General features: G+C 38.6%; 1 protein-coding gene across 4 annotated transcripts in view; it reads left to right on the top strand.

Moving 5' to 3' along the window:
• Positions 1 to 16,490, top strand: part of CARF (calcium responsive transcription factor) — a 94,620-nt gene that overhangs the window by 62,622 nt on the left and 15,508 nt on the right. For 2 of the 4 annotated variants that reach the window (XR_010944308.1, XR_010944305.1), the window contains 2 exons: positions 4,571 to 4,676; positions 5,787 to 5,926. The gene's annotated coding sequence lies outside the window, so the exon portion shown is untranslated. The remainder of the gene's footprint in view (positions 1 to 4,570; positions 4,677 to 5,786; positions 5,927 to 16,490) is intronic. The other 2 variants (XR_010944309.1, XR_010944307.1) reach the window with 1 other exon arrangement.

Below are 16,490 nucleotides of genomic sequence, written 5' to 3'. Positions count from 1 at the left end.
GTCCAAGAGGCTTGTGCAGGCTTCCTGGTGGGAGGTACTGGTGCCTGCCCACTGGTGGGTGGAGCTGAGTCTTGTCCCTCTAGTGGGCAGGGCTGTGTCAAGGGGTGTGTTTAGAGGCAGCTATGGACTCAGGAAGACTTTAAGTAGCCTGTCTGCTAATGGGTGGGGCTGTGTCCCACCCTCTTGGTTGTTTGGCCTGAGGTGTCCCAGCACTAGAGCCTAAGGAAGTCTTATTGTGGCTTCTTCTTTGTCTTTGGAAGTAGAAGGGTTTTTTTGGTAGGTTCCAGTCCTTTTTTGTTAATGGTTCTTCAGCAGTTAGTTGTGATTTTGGTGTTTTCGTGAGAGGGGGTGAGCTCAGGTCCTTCTACTCCACCATCTTGTCCAGAGATCTCTCTATTTTTCATATTTAAAAATTTAACATGGGAATTTTTTGTATCTTCCATGTCTCTATTTGATATTTTGCATCTTTCCTCTAGGTTAATATATGGAATGAAGCTACAGAACTATTTTAATATCTTTGTAAACTAATTCTTTTTTTTTTTTTTTTGAAGCAGTTTCAATTGACTGATTTTTCTTCTCATTATTTTTATATATTTTCCTGCTTCTTTGCATTCCTGGTAACTTTTTTTTTTTTTGCGGTACGCGGGCCTCTCACTGTTGTGGCCTCTCCTGTTGCGGAGCACAGGCTCCGGACACGCAGGCTCAGCGGCCATGGCTCACGGGCCCAGTCGCTCCATGGCATGTGGGATCCTCCCAGACTGGGGCACGAACCCTTGTGCCCTGCATCGGCAGGTGGACTCTCAACCACTGCGCCACCAGGGAAGCCCTATCTCTGGGCTTTCTATCCAGTTCCATTGATCTATATTTCTGTTTTTGTGCCAGTACCATACTGTCTTGATTGCTGTAACTTTGTAGTATAGTCTGAAGTCAGGGAATCTGATTCCTCTAGCTTAGTTTTTCTTTCTCATGATTGCTTTGGCTATTCAGGGTCTTTTGTGTTTCCATACAAACATGAAATTTTTTGTTCTAGTTCTGTGAAAAATGCCATTGGTAGTTTGATAGGGATTGTATTGAATTTGTAGATTGCTTTGGGTAGTATAGTCATTTTCACAAATCTGTGTAGCTCTCTCTTCTCCAGTACTTGATCCTACAAACTCTGGCTGCTTTGGTCTTCCTTAATATCAGATTCCATCTCCTCTACCCAGAGAGGCTCGGCCTACGTTACATTTCCAGGTGCTGCAGCCTGAAAACTCTCTTCAGGTGGTAATCTGGGGTAACATAAGCTTCAACTCATTTGTTTTCCATCTCTCAGGGATCTCTGTCCTCTGTTGCACGATGTCCAATGTTTTGAGAATCATTGTTTCATATATTTTATCCAGTTTTATTTTTAATTAATATATTTATTTATTTTTAATTTTTGCTGTTTTGGGTCTTTGTTGCACGGAGGATTTCTCTAGTTGTGGTGAGTGGGGGCTACTCCTGTTGTGGTGTGGGGGCTTCTCATTGTGGTTGCTTCTCTTGTTGCGGAGCATGGGCTGTAGGCGTGCAGGCTTCAGTAGTTGTGGCATGCAGGCTCAGTAGATGTGGCTCGCGGGCTCTAGAGTGTAGGCTCAGTAGTTGTGTGGCACACGGGCTTAGTTGTGTTGCAGCATGTGGGATATTCCTGGACCAGGGCTCGAACCCGTGTCCCCTGCATTGGCAGGCGGATTCCTAACCACTGCACCACCAGGGAAGTTATCCAGTTTTGTAGTTGTTTCAAGCAGGAGGGTAAATCTGGTTACTTTTTTTCCATTTTGAGTAGATGTGGAAGTTCTCTAGGCAGTTCCAACATAATGTCACATTTGGGTTTCTGCAGGAGCAGTAAAGTTGGAAGATGAAGTAGGAGAATGTAAGAGAAGTGCAAGGATAGGTTATGAGACAGAAAAGGGTATCACAAATTGGGTGAGACAAACATGTATGTTATTGTGGGACTTAGGGTATATTATTGGTCTAAAGTAATTCCCAAGAACAGCCTGTTTGTGTAGCAACACCTTTGATGGTATAGTTTCCAGTCCCCACTGTCATGGCTCCTCCAGTCATAATGACTCTCAACCTTGTGTGTACCATCACTGACAGAGTTAGGTGCCATCTAGGATACCAAAATGAATGACTTAAAAGTTTGCCTCAAAGGAACTAAATGTCTATTACATGAGATATTTAACTTTATACAATATAGAAAATGGTAAAATTGATAATAGGAATATAGATAAAATTATATAAGAATTCTGAGGAAGAAGACATTACTTACAAGGAACAGAACTGACATTTTAATGAGCACTGGACATTGGACTTAGTGCTTTATATTTTTTGGTTAAAGCACTTGGCATTTTGCCTGGCATAAAGTAAGTGTTTTTTTTTTTATTATAGCTTGGACTTGTGGTTAGGAGCATACACTAGGATTTGAATCCTACTTCCTCTTTATTAGCTGGACAGATTACTAGACTTTCAGTTTTTCTTTTTTTTTTCGGTACATGGGTCTCTCAATGTTGTGGCCTCTCCCATTGAGGAGCACAATCTCCGGACGCGCAGGCTCAGCAGCCATGGCTCACGGGCCTAGCCGCTCCACGGCGTGTGGGATCTTCCCGGACCAGGGCACGAACCCGTGCCCCCTGCATCGGCAGGCGGACTCTCAACCACTGTGCCACCAGGGAAGCCCAGTTTTTCATTTTTTTAATCTGAGGGTATAGTAGTAGTAGCTACCTAACTGAATTGTTATGAGGATTTAGTGAGTTAACCCATGTTAAGATCTTAAAGACAATCTGATACGTGCTTCTGAATATATGTTAATTTTTATAATTAATTTTATTAATAATGAGCTTTAAAATCCTGAAACATAAGCATTATCCTTAACTTTCAAGATGGTGTATCTGTTAGGGAGCATCTTTTTTGTTTGTTTAATTAATGAATTTTTGGCTGTGTTGGGTCTTCATTGCTGCGTGTGGGCTTTCTCTGGTTCCAGTGAGCGGGGGCTACTCTTCGTTGCAATGCGTGGGCTTCTCATTGCAGTGGCTTCTCTTGTTGTGGAGCATGGGCTCTAGATGCGTGGGCTTCAGTAGTTGCGGCACGCGGGCTCAGTAGTTGTGGCTCGTGGGCTGTAGAGTGCAGGCTTAGTAGTTGTGGTGCACGGGCTTAGTTGCTCCGCGGCATGTGGGATCTCCCTGGACCAGGGATCGAATCCGTGTCCCTTGCACTGGCAGGCAGATTCTTAACCACTGCACCACCAGGGAAGTCCTGTTAGGGAGCACCTTTGACTGGTCACAATAGAGACATGATTATGTTGGCTTAACCAAATAAAGAGTTTTTCTTTTTTTCTGTGAAACTAAGTCCAAAGGCAGTCTTCCAGACTGGCCAGAGGTGGTTGCTCCACCTCCAGCATTGATCAGAGACCAGGCAGGAAGAATAGAATAGGCAAAAGGTCTGAGCTAGATGAGTAAGCCAAAGGTCTTTCTCAGAAGATCCAACAGTAACTTCTACTTTTAACTTACTGTTTAGAAGTGTTGTATAATCACCCTAGTTACAAGGATGCTAGGAAATGTATCTCTTTTTATTTTTTATTTTATTTTTCTTTTACCGCAGCTCTTTTTAAAGGGTACATTACCACCCCAAGAAAGATTGTGTTTTTTTTGTTTTTTTTGTGGTACGCGGGCCTCTCAGTGTTGTGGCCTCTCCCGTTGCGGAGCACAGGCTCCGGACGTGCAGCCTCAGCAGCCGTGGCTCACAGGCCCAGCCGCTCTGCGGCATGTGGGATCTTCCCGGACCGGGGCACGAACCCGTGTCCCCTGCATCGGCAGGCGGACTCTCAACCACTGCGCCACCAGGGAAGCCCCAAGATTGTGTTTTAATAAGAGAGAAAGAATTCATTGAATATCATTTAGGCCACTAATGGTGTCTCCCACAAATGCGAGAGCTGAAATTCAGAAATTCTGTAACTTGCCTGAGGTTGTTACATAAACTATTAAGTGATAAAGCTCATATTATTAACAAAGTCTGACCAATACTACTGCACGTTACTTTTGCTACACAGTCCAGAAAAGCAAGTGATCTTTTCATGGTAGGATCTTTAGGTTGAATCTTTCATGACAGGATATGGACATGAGATTAAACTGCAGATATATAAAATTCGAGGAGCAAGTATGCACATTTGGGGGTGCTAGTAAGTTCATTTTGGTGAGAACTTTAGGATCCAGGGAAGGAAAGAAGCTGGGAAAAGATTAAAAAGATAAGACAGGTTAAATGGTAATAATTCTACAGGGCCAGGCTGAGAATTTTACATTTTGCTTAGCGTGTGTTTAAAAGTCTTATTTAAATGATATATTAAAGTAGCCTGTTGAATCAAAAAGCTTTCCTAAAATCTGGATGAAAAAAATTAAGCTTCACAGATTTCTGAAAATATATATGGTGATCAAATGCAGGTGGTAAGATAATTTACTGGTTACCATAGTAAAATTGTATAACAATTTTCTGGCTGTGACTATTGCATTTGTAATTGCTTTTAGAAACTCTTGTGTTTTTTACATTTCTGTTCTGTAAGAACCCTCTAAAATCTTAAAGATGGACGTTCAGCAAAACACGTTTCCTGCCTTTTGGAGCTTACTTTCCAGTAGGGGGCGATAGACAATAACTAATAAACATAATAAGTAAGTATATATAAACATATTAAGTATATTGTATGTACTTATATGTATTATTATATGTGTATGAAGTACTTATATGTTAGGTTGATAAATAATACGGAACGAAAATGGAACAGAGAAAGGGAAATATAGGATTCAGTGTGGAGAGAATTTCCGTTTTAAATAGGGCAATCTGAGTGGCCTCATTAAGAAGGTATATGTAAGCAAATTAGAGAGTAGGAGAGTTAGTCATGCAGATACATGAAGAGTAGTGCAGTAAGAGAGAACTGCAAGAATGGGACGTGCTTGCTCTGCCTGAAGAAGCATGGGTACCTCTTACATGGATGGATGACAAGACAGACTACATGGGTAAAGATGCTAGTAGGTGGGTACAAGTGAGAATCTGGAAATTATCTTCTGATTAATTCAGTTTTCTCAGTGAAAAAAGAAGCAAGGGCCTTAGGGGAGTGTGGAGATTGGTGTGGGGGGGAAGTGTGTTAGGGAGTTGAGAAAAGCTAGTAGGAGAGTAATTAGACTAGGCAAGAATATTATTAATAGCCCTACTTGATTAAGGATTCATCTGAGGTTATGTTCATAATAACCTCAGCATGTTTGTGTGTTTTTCTCCACTCCTGGGCAACAGTTACTGAGTATTTATTGAGAACCAGACACTGTGTTACCTGCTGGCTGTAAGAAAGATTAACAAAACCTAATCTTAGTCCTACAGGGACTCACAGTGTAGTGGCAGACAGTTAATGCAATCAATGAATTGTAAAGTGGTGTGATAAGTATTGATACTATCAATTGTAAAAAAAGAAAAACCATTTTAAATCAAAGAATTTCCAGGTGGGTGAACAATTCAGGTTGTGTAGGGACTAGCAGATTAGTCTAGAAAGGCAGAAGACTGTGAAATACTTCTAAACTCTCACCTCCCTTTGTCCAATAAAAAAATACTATGTAAAACCTTTGTCTAATCCCGCTCAGATCCTCTGCTTTGAAATGCATCTTAAACCAGATCCGCAAAACTCATAAATATTGTACCTCTGACTTCCCTGTGAGACACTGCTAAGTCTATCAAGACAGTATTCTCCCTTACTGCAGTAAGCAAAAAACTCAGTTTTGCTTTATCAACAGGTTATTTTGGAGGTATTTTAAAGGAGCCAATATTTGACTGTCTTGGAGGTCTCATCAAAATCTGGTCAACTTGGAAACAGCGTGTTTTACTGAGGCCCTTTAAGCCTCCTGCACAGGGTCTGTCCAATGACGACGGTGAGGTAAGTTCATATTGGGTTTGAGTTCTGATTTCTTATTTTTTTTTAATCAGACACTCCAAATGCAAATGCTAAGTTTAGTTTGAGAGTAATATCTAGGAATTAGAAACTCTTTTAAAAAATCCATTGATTGATCAGTTTGAAAAACTCTTATTTTGGGTAGAAATCTGCATTATTACTAACAATACTACTGTTTGTCCTCGTCGTTTCTTCATTGTGCGTCTATAAGAGGAAGTTCATAGGGATGAAGATGGGAGTAAGTTTTGTATGTTCAGAAGGTTTCTCTTCAGACTGGCATCCTTTGGAAAAACTGTCTCAAGGTCATTTATGAAAATCTTATCAGAACTTTACTTACTCTTGTTTTATTTTGTCCATTGGAAGTCTAGTTCTCTTTGTAGGGGAGGGTCCCCAAGATACAAGGTGCACAAGATTTGACTTACTGTTGCTAGACTCATAGGTTTATCTTTAGTTCTGTACCCACTCTGGGCTGAACTCCTGCCTCTTGTCTGTATTTACACTAGGATCAGAATGTGTCATCTTAACTTTCTAATGATATTTGGAATTACAGTGGTTACTTTGGGGAACTTTTGTTATGAACAAAATTGTTCCTTTTGGGAGGCACTTTGAACCAAAAAAAGAAGAAATATCCCAAACATACAATTGTCTACATTTTAAGGCAAGGGGAAACTTCCAAAATATATTCAAGGGATTATGAAATTGCCTCCTTAAAAGATTCCTTGGCAAAGACAAGGAGAAAATGTGAAAAAATTAAAACCATCTTTTCCAGATCCCTTCAAATCATAATTTGAATGTAATGTCCTTTATTCTACTTTCCTCATCCTGTGTTCCTCCATTTCCTTCTCTTCTGTCTCACCTTCGACTTTTTCTTCTTCCCTTCAGAACAGCTCAGGAGGAGATGGTCTTCTTTATTGAAAAGAGAAAGATTACTTTGTTTAATATGAGAACTCCCCTCCCTCTCATTTCTATACTTTAAGTATCAATAACTACTGGCTTTTTAATCATACAAATCAGATTGTCAAGGGATCTGAATTAATGTTTAAATCAATTATAATGACCCTTTCCCTCTCTTTTCTCTTTCTCTCCTCTCTCTCCCTCTCTCTCTTTCTCTTGCTCCCTCTCTCTCTCCTTCTCTCCCTCCCTCCCTCCCTCTCCCCATGCACATATTCAAAATAATTTTCCTGAATTGGTTTTCCCTTCTCCTTAATTAAAGAAAGATAATTAGTCTTTTACAATAATAATTTTGTATTTGACTAAAGCTGGCTCCCTCTCATTTTTTGTCTGTTCCTCTTTTCCTTTTCCCTCCGTAGGGAAACATTAAAGATTAGTTGATGAAAACAATTATTCTGTCATTATGTGCTCACTCTAGGAATGTCTAATGAAGAATTTATAAAATGGAAAGAAAAATAATGAAACTTTTTGTTTCTTTTCTTTAAAATTGCTTTTAAGAGATATTTCTGGTTAAAACTATAAGGAAAGAAAAAAGAGGTCTTGGTTCCAAGATGAAGGGCTTTGAAACACGATTTAAAGATTTTTTGTAATTTTATTTATGAATATGAAGTTTATATATTATATAGAAAATTTTAATAGAATATTCCTGATAAATAGTTGAATCATTGGACAAATTAGAGTGAATTAATTGTACTGATTTGAAGGACTGAAAAACATTTATCTATTTCCTGACTTTAATATGTGAAATTACTGCCAACACAGTATTCTAGGTTATACAAGAAGATTGAACATCTCATAATTTAAACTTTCTGTATTTTTGCATTTGTTTGATGGGACAGATGAGGTAGCATTATAGTTAATATTTCTTTTATTTATTTATTTATTTATTTATTTATTTATTTATTATTTTGTTTTGGCTGCGCTGGGTCTTCGTTGCTGCCCATGGGCTTTCTCTAGTTGCAGTGAGTGGGGACTACTCCTCATTGCGGTGCACGGCCTTCTCATTGCAGTGGCTTCTGTTGTGACAGAGCATGGGCTCTAGGTGCGTTGGCTTCAGTAGTTGTGGCACATAGGCTCAGTAGTTGTGGCTTGCAGGCTCTAGAGCACAGGCTCAGTAGTTGTGGCGCACGGGCTTAGTTGCTCTGTGGCATGTGAGATCTTCTGGACCAGGGCTCAAACCCATGTCCCCTGCATTGGCAGGTGGATTCTTAACCACTGTGCCACCAGGGAAGCCCATAGTTATTATTTCTACAAATTGTTTAACATTACAAAAATTAGAATCATGATTAACTAGGTAAACTTATAATGATGGGTATCTTAAAAAGATTTATTATCTTATGATATTTCTATAATATCAAAATTCTTAAGAACTTTATATTTAAAATTGTAATATCTAGATCCTTAGGTAACTTAAATAGGTTAGACAAATATTAAACTGAGTTAATTGATACATAATCTTTGAATAATTAGACAAAATCTAAAGAAAAAAATGAGAGACAAAACACTGGTCACTAAATAGTTTTATCTAACTGTTGTTACTGTACATTTAAAAATAGATATAGATTTGAAGGATGTGAAAATGACTTTGAATTTTGTTATATACATAGCCTCCTTAAAATGTATAAAGATAAAATGGCAGGCATGCCCATTAGAAAAATAGCTAAACAGTTCCTGCTTTTCTGTCTTCTAGTTTTGTCTGGGGGAAAACAAATTTGGTCACCTAGGTTAATGCAACAATTAGGACTGTATTTAGTATAATTTCAAAGAGGTATGAATATGTATGCAAAGTAATTTATATGGTTTGTTTCTTGAAGAAATTGCTGTACGTAAGATGGTGAGTTCATAGAATGCTGAAATGGGCTTCTAAAAGCAGAACTACAGCATTAACTCAGAGGCAACGTTCTGAAAGTTTGAGTGCCATCCTTGGTGCATTAAATCAGAGACTTCTTTATGGTGCTGTGTTCCCAACAGGAAGAATACATGGGACATTAATTAATAACCAAGGGGCAGAAGCAGGACTGGCTCCATTTACCATCATTCCCAATGACACACTGGGAGGTTTTGTGCTTCCCACCCCTTTAATTCTGAGCCCTGCAGGGTTGGAGGTCCTGGTCCCCAAAGGGAGCATACTCTTGCCAGGAGGAACACAGTTTTTATTGAACTATAAGGTATGCTGATGGCAGTACATTTTGGAGTCCTTGTATCCAGGCCCCAGCAAGTAAGAAGAGGCATCAGCGTTCTGGCAGGGATGATGGACCCTGATCAGTTGGAGGAGGTAGGGCAGGGGGACTACATGTGGAACCCAGATGATCCATTTGGGCACCTTTTGGTACTCCTGTGTCCCACTGTAACAGTGAATAGACTCATGCAGCAATGTCAGCATGAGAACAATATGATTGCTAAGACCTTTCAGGAGTTAAGATTTGAGTCACACCACCTGTAAGCCACCAAGACCTGATGAGGTGATAGCTGATGGTGATGGAGAGCATGTGTACCACTTATGACCCCAGAGATCAACAGCAGTGTCAGAGGTCCCATCTGAGTTTCCCCTCAGGAGGACAGGCCCACAAGAACCACAGAAGACCTGTACCCTGAAGCTGTGGGTAGAGATGTCTGTTCAGCACAAGAGGTGAGCCTTGACAGCTATGAAAATGACCCACTCAGAGCTTTTGCTTCAAGTGGAGTAATCGACCAGTGGCCCCAGCTGCTATGCTCTGGATCTACCATGGTGCTTGTTCAGAGGCTATGCTTCTCACAGGCTGCTCCCAGCCAGTGGCTGAGTATGGCAAAGGTACTAAAGCAGGCCCATTTCTGTGAGAAGGACTCTTTGATCGGTAACTTTGGCTTGGGGTTTCCGTGTCAGCCCTGCAGACTTTACCCAATACCTGTCAAATCCTTGCATTGAAAAACTCAACTTAAACTAGACCCCCCAAAACTCACAAACATCTCTCCTTTGTTCTTCCCCCTCAGAGACACTGTTAAGATCGTCAAGGTAGTATTTTTCCTTACTACAGTAAGCAGGAAATTTAGTTTTACTTTATCGACAGGTTATTTGGCGGTATTTTCAGGGAGATAGCATTCAACAGATGAAAAGAAGCCAAAATTCAAAAGCAGGGGGAAGACCTTCACAGGTAAAAGCAACAGTAAATGCAAAGGCCTTGAGGTAAAAAAAAACAAAAATGTGTTAAAGGGCTGAAAAAAGTCAGTGTGACATAAGCTTAGAGAGCAATAGGGAAAATGGTATGAGATGAGGTCAGTCATGTACAGAAGGCCTTGAAGTCCATGGTAATCATAGGGTCAATTTCATTCTGAGTACAGCAAAAACCCATTAGAAATTTTTTTTTTTTTTTTTTTTTGCGGTACGCGGGCCTCTCACTGTCGTGGCCTCTCCTGCTGTGGAGCACAGGCTCCGGACGCGCAGGCTCAGCGGCCATGGCTCACGGGCCCAGCCGCTTCGCAGCACGTGGGATCCTCCCAGACCGGGGCACGACCCGTGTCCCCTGCATCGGCAGGCGGACTCTCAACCACTGCGCCACCAGGGAAGCCCTAGAAAATTTTAGTGGAGAAGTGATAAACCTTGCCTTATATGTTGTAGGAGAATATATTATAGAAGGACATGAATGGACATGGGGAGAGCAATTAGGAAGTTATTGCAATTGCACAACTGAGAGCTTAGGTGACTTGGAACTAGAATTATAGCGATACAGCAAGCAAAGAGAAATGGACAGATTCACGATATATTTTAGAGAGAGAATCAAGACTTGCTGATTGAGGGGCTGTTGGGGAGGGGGTGTGGGGATGGTGAGTGGAAGAAGGGGAAGAGCGAAGAATGTCTCCAGGGTTTTAGCCTTGAGCAACTGTATGGATGATAGTGAATTTTACTGAGTTGAGGAAGACGGGTTGAATAGAGTCAGAAGAGAAAAGCAGGAGCTGTGTTTGGACTGGTTAGTTTGAGTGGAAGTGTTTAGTAGGCACTTAGAAATACAAATCTAGATAAACATTTTTGTGATTTATCAACATATGGATGGTATTTAAAAACAGAAAACAGAGAAGAAATGTAGATAAAGAAGAGAGTGACCAGGATCTAGCCCTGGGGCCTCCAATACTTAGGTTTGGTAGAGCAGCAAAAATGGCTAAGAAATTAAAAGGAACACCAACAATGCTTCACAGTGGTCAATTGAGTCCACTTTGGAACCTGTGAAGGAACATAGGGGTAGGAAATACCTCAGATTAGTTGCTAATTGAAGCAATCTCTTCAGTCCCTTAGTCAACAAATACATATTCAGTGTATTATAAACAAGGGTCTCCAAGAGACACTGCAATATAAGGTAACTACAGCCTAAATGCCCTTTAATATACCATATTCACATGTAACACTCCCCCACATGAGGAGATTCAGAATTTCTAGGCTTGATTATAAAAATATTTCAGAAAAGTCTTTTTCTAGTCTTCTGCTTTCTATTCTTTTTTTTTTTGGAACTAACTACCTTAAACTATCAACTTTTTGTTATCTTTTTATACTTTATTCAGTTTTATATTTAATACATTATTAAACTTTTTCGCTTATTTTGCTTTCACCTAAAATATGGTTAAGTGACAGTACACATTCTGGCTTTAAGAAGGTGATTAGAATTATGTAAATATATTAACTGTCTTAAGACGATCTTTCCTCTTTCGTCAGGTTCGATTAACATTTGAAAATACATTGAAATGTTTTGATATCAGAATTATATTAATACAAAATATGGGTGTATTTAGACCTTCAAGAAGAATTTAACCAAAGGATATAGGCAAGAATAAAAGAAAACAAAAACATGTAGCTTGTAGTAGCTAAGAAACAATGTGTGACTTTCAGAGTAACAGACTTCTATATCAGTTGTGTAATAGTAATTTTTTATTCATCAGGTCTTTTTATTTCCATGGAAACACTGAAGTCATTTTAATTTTTAATTACACTAGAGTTTACAGTTCCATTGATTTTAACTCTGTAGTAGTAAGCACAGGAGCTAGAGCTTTACCCATTTCTACTTTAAGAATATAAAGGAGGAAAAGATGGTTTAAAATGGTCATGAATTTCATTTAGTTACAACCTGTAGCTGTATATTGATTATTTCTAATTTCACCTAAACCTGCCCTGCAATTTTATAGCCAATTAATTCTTCTGTTTTTGTCTATACCCTTTGGCTAAAAGTATTTTCACAGGAAGTAAACTACAGTAGAAAACTCAGCAATGGATGCTGGTAGAATAAGTAGTTTGGGTGATATGTGAAATAATAGGAGCAGAGAACTAGTTCTGATCCTTACTTAATTGAGTAATCTTGGGTGAATCAATTTACTTCTTCATCTGCAACCTGGGAGAGTGAGAATGAGGGCTAGAATTCAGTGGTTCTCTGAAATATCTTGGCTCTATGGAGCCCATGGCTTATGGAAGCTATACACATAGGCCCCAGAGTTGATGATATTTCTCATGACATGGGTATGAATATGGGTATCAGAAGGGACTGGATGGGGCTTCCCTGGTGGCGCAGTGGTTGAGAGTCCGCCTGCCGATGCAGGGGACGCGGGTTCGTGCCCCGGTCCGGGAGGATCCCACATGCCGTGGAGCGTCTGGGCCCGTGAGCCATGGCCGTTGAGCCTGCGTGTCCGGAGCCTGTGCTCCACGGCGGGAGAGGCCACAGCAGTGAGAGGCCCGTGTACCGGGGGGAAAAAAAAAAAAAAAGGGACTGGATGCAGACCAGTAATAAAAAGCTATTAAATGGAACAATTTGTTCATTAAATGGGTATGATGCAGATTTCATAGCTAGGCAGTATTTTATTTCTTTTCTCTTTCTGTATCATTAAATTTCCTGACATATAATTTTACAGGTTCTGGTCCTATTTGATCATGATAATTTTCAGAATGCAAAGGGCAAGGGGAAAGGAACTGACATTGAATAGCTATTATATGCTATGCATTGTGTTTTTACATAATTATCTGTCTTTATATCAGTCCTGTTGGCAACAGTGAATGTTCACACTTTATAAACGAGAAATTGAGACTCAAAAGAGGGTAATTCTGTCAAGTATCAGTAAACATTTGAAGATACAATTTAAAATATCACTTTGGGGCTTCCCTGGTGGCGCGGTGGTTGAGAGTCCGCCTGCCGATGCAGGGGACACGGGTTCGTGAGACCCGTGAGAGACCTTCATACCGCATAAAAACAAAACAAAACAAAAACAACAACAAAAAAACAAACAAAAAAATAAATAAAATATCACTTTGAATTTTACTGTGAACTGAGATTTAGCTTCTTTCCTATTTATATTTGCTAGTTGTCTTTATCAGTAGTTCCCTTCCTATTGGCTGAAACCCCTGAGGTGTTGTAGATTAATTGCTGAGGTATCTGAGAATCTAACATTGTCACTAAACAAATGAATAATGTGATTCGAGTGTATATATGACTATTTGTTCAACCGCATTAATAAAAAATGTGTTAATTTTTAAATATTACTAATTCTTGGCATTTGCTGTATTTTATTCAAAGAGTGTCTAAATGGGAAACCATTGATCTTAATAATTAGCTCTGGGAGATTTTTACTTTCGGTGCTTGGTTTTCAGTTTTTCTATTTTATTATCATGGGTTAGTCAGCTGCCATCCCTGGTCTCAGTTTGTATGATTGTACGATAGCAGATGGTTAATAAAGTTCATTCTAACCCTAAAATCCTAATCCAGCCCTCCTCAAATTTATTAATCTTCCTGAACAAATCTATCACATTTGAATAAGTCATCAAACTAGAGTAGAAAAAAGAGATTTATACTTTATCAGTGGTATCAATAAATAATAGTGGATCATAATATTTTTAGACCTAGAGAAGACCCTGAAAGTCTGACCCAGTCTTTTTTTTTCCTTTAAACAGATGAGTGAATTTGGCTCAGAAGGAATAAATAATTTTCCCAGAATCATACAGTTAGTGTCAGCTTTAGAGCTTTAACCCCAGGTGTACTTTAAAGGTTCAGTGCTTTATCAAGTAAATTAAAATATTTTTATTGTGTTGAGTAAGTGTTCTATCAGGAAACCAAAGATTAAATGGACAACCAGTTGTCTGAAACATTGCCTTAAAATGTTACTGAGTAAATATAATTTTAAAACAATAAAAAATATTAAAATAGCTTTCATTGAGGAACCTTGAAAAAGAAAAAATAATTATTTTTAAAATTGAGGAATGTATCTTCTTTAAACATAATTTAGATCATAAGCAGTTATAAATACTGCTTTATTAAAACTGAACACTACATTGTATTTTTTTATTGCCTAAAGGTTCTTCAAAATTGTCATTTTAATGGATGCATAATATTGCATAATATAGGTTTTTCATATCTATATATTTCATTCCTCACATTTTTTGGACATTTAGATATTTCCAGTATTTTTAATGCCAAATATTTTTTGTATAAAAATCATTTTTGTATCTGACTACTATGTTTTCTATATAAAAATCATTTTTTGTATCTCTGACTACTATGTTTTCTGGTTTAGTTTCCTAGATTTGGAAATACTATTTAAAGAACATAAGCATTTTCACACTAGTGATAAGATTATCAAGTTTCTTCCTGTACATTTTATGTTGTTTTACGCTGTTTCAAAGTAATTTTTGATGGTACATCTGATCATGTCTTCATGAGAATTAAATATGATAATTTAAGGCTTTTCTAATTTGAAATGATATTTCACTTTTGTTAAGATTAACATTTTTTATTAGTGACGTGTTTTTCAAATATTTCTTTTTCTTGTGTGAAATATCAATTTTTTTCACTAGACCATTTTTATATTGCAGTCTACTTTTTTTTTAAACATCTTTATTGGAGTATAATTGCTTTAAAATGGTGTGTTAGTTTCTGCTTTATAACAAAGTGAATCAGTTACACATATACATATGTTCCCATACCTCTTCCCTCTTGCGTCTCCCTCCCTCCCACCCTCCCTATCCCACCCGTCTAAGTGGTCACAAAGCACCGAGCTGATCTCCCTGTGCCATGCAGCTGCTTCCCACTAGCTATCTGTTTTACATTTGGTAATGTATATATGTCTATGCCACTCTCTCACTTTGTCACAGCTTACCCTTCCCCCTCCCCATATCCTCAAGTCCATGCTCTAGTAGGTCTGTGTCTTTATTCCCATCTTACCCCTAGGTTCTTCATGACCTTTTTTTTTTTTTCCCTTAGATTCCATATATATGTGTTAGCATATGGTATTTGTTTTTCTCTTTCTGACTTACTTTACTCTGTATGACAGACTCTAGGTCCATCCACCTCACTACAAATAACTCAATTTCATTTCTTTTTATGGCTGAGTAATATTCCATTGTATATATGTGCCACATCTTCTTTATCCATTCATCCGATGATGGACACTTAGGTTGCTTCCATGTCCTGGCTATTGTAAATAGAGCTGCAATGAATGTTTTGGTACATGACTCTTTTTGAATTATGGTTTTCTCAGGGTATATGCCCGGTAGTGGGATTGCTGGGTTGTATGGTAGTTCTATTTGTAGTTTTTTAAGGAACCTCCATACTGTTCTCCATAGTGGCTGTATCAATTTACATTCCCACCAGCAGTGCAAGAGTGTTCCCTTTTCTCCACACCCTCTCCAGCATTTATTGTTTCTAGATTTTTTGATGATGGCCATTCTGACCAGTGTGAGATGATATCTCATTGTAGTTTTGATTTGCATTTCTCTAATGATTAATGATGTTGAGCATTCTTTCATGTGTTTGTTGGCAATCTGTATATCTTCTTTGGAGAAATGTCTATTTAGGTCTTCTGCCCATTTTTGGTTTGGGTTGTTTGTTCTTTGGTTATTGAGCTGCATGAGCTGCTTGTATATTTTGGAGATGAATCCTTTGTCAGTTGCTTCATTTGCAATTATTTTCTCCCATTCTGAGGGTTGTCTTTTGGTCTTGTTTATGGTTTCCTTTGCTGTGCAAAAGTTTTGAAGTTTCATTAGGTCTCATTTGTTTATTTTTGTTTTTATTTCCATTTCTGTAGGAGGTGGGTCAAAAAGGATCTTGCTGTGATTTATGTCATAGAGTGTTCTGCCTATGTTTTCCTCTAAGAGTTTGACAGTTTCTGGCCTTACATTTAGATCTTTAATCCATTTTGAGCTTATTTTTGTGTATGGTGTTAGGGAGTGTTCTAATCTCATACTTTTACATGTACCTGTCCAGTTTTCCCAGCACCACTTATTGAAGAGGCTGTCTTTTCTGTACTGTATTTAATGCTCCCACCAAAAGAGACAGACTGGCTGAATGGATACAAAAACAAGACCCATATATATGCTGTCTACAAGAAACCCACTTCAGACCTAGGAACACATACAGAATGAAAGTGAGGGGATGGAAAAAGATATTCCATGCAAATGGAAATCAAAAGAAAGCTGGAGTAGCAATTCTCATATCAGACAAAATAGACTTTAAAATAAAGACTATTACAAGAGACAAAGAAGGACACTACATAAGGGATTGATCCAAGAAGAAGATATAACAATTGTAAATATTTATGCACCCAACATAGGAGCACCTCAATACATAAGGCAAATACTAACAGCCATAAAAGGGGA

Source organism: Pseudorca crassidens, chromosome 6, assembly GCF_039906515.1.
Source record: "Pseudorca crassidens isolate mPseCra1 chromosome 6, mPseCra1.hap1, whole genome shotgun sequence".
NCBI lineage: Eukaryota > Metazoa > Chordata > Mammalia > Artiodactyla > Delphinidae > Pseudorca > Pseudorca crassidens.
Note: the sequence above shows the minus strand (reverse complement) of the source record. Positions and strands in the feature narration are given on the sequence as shown.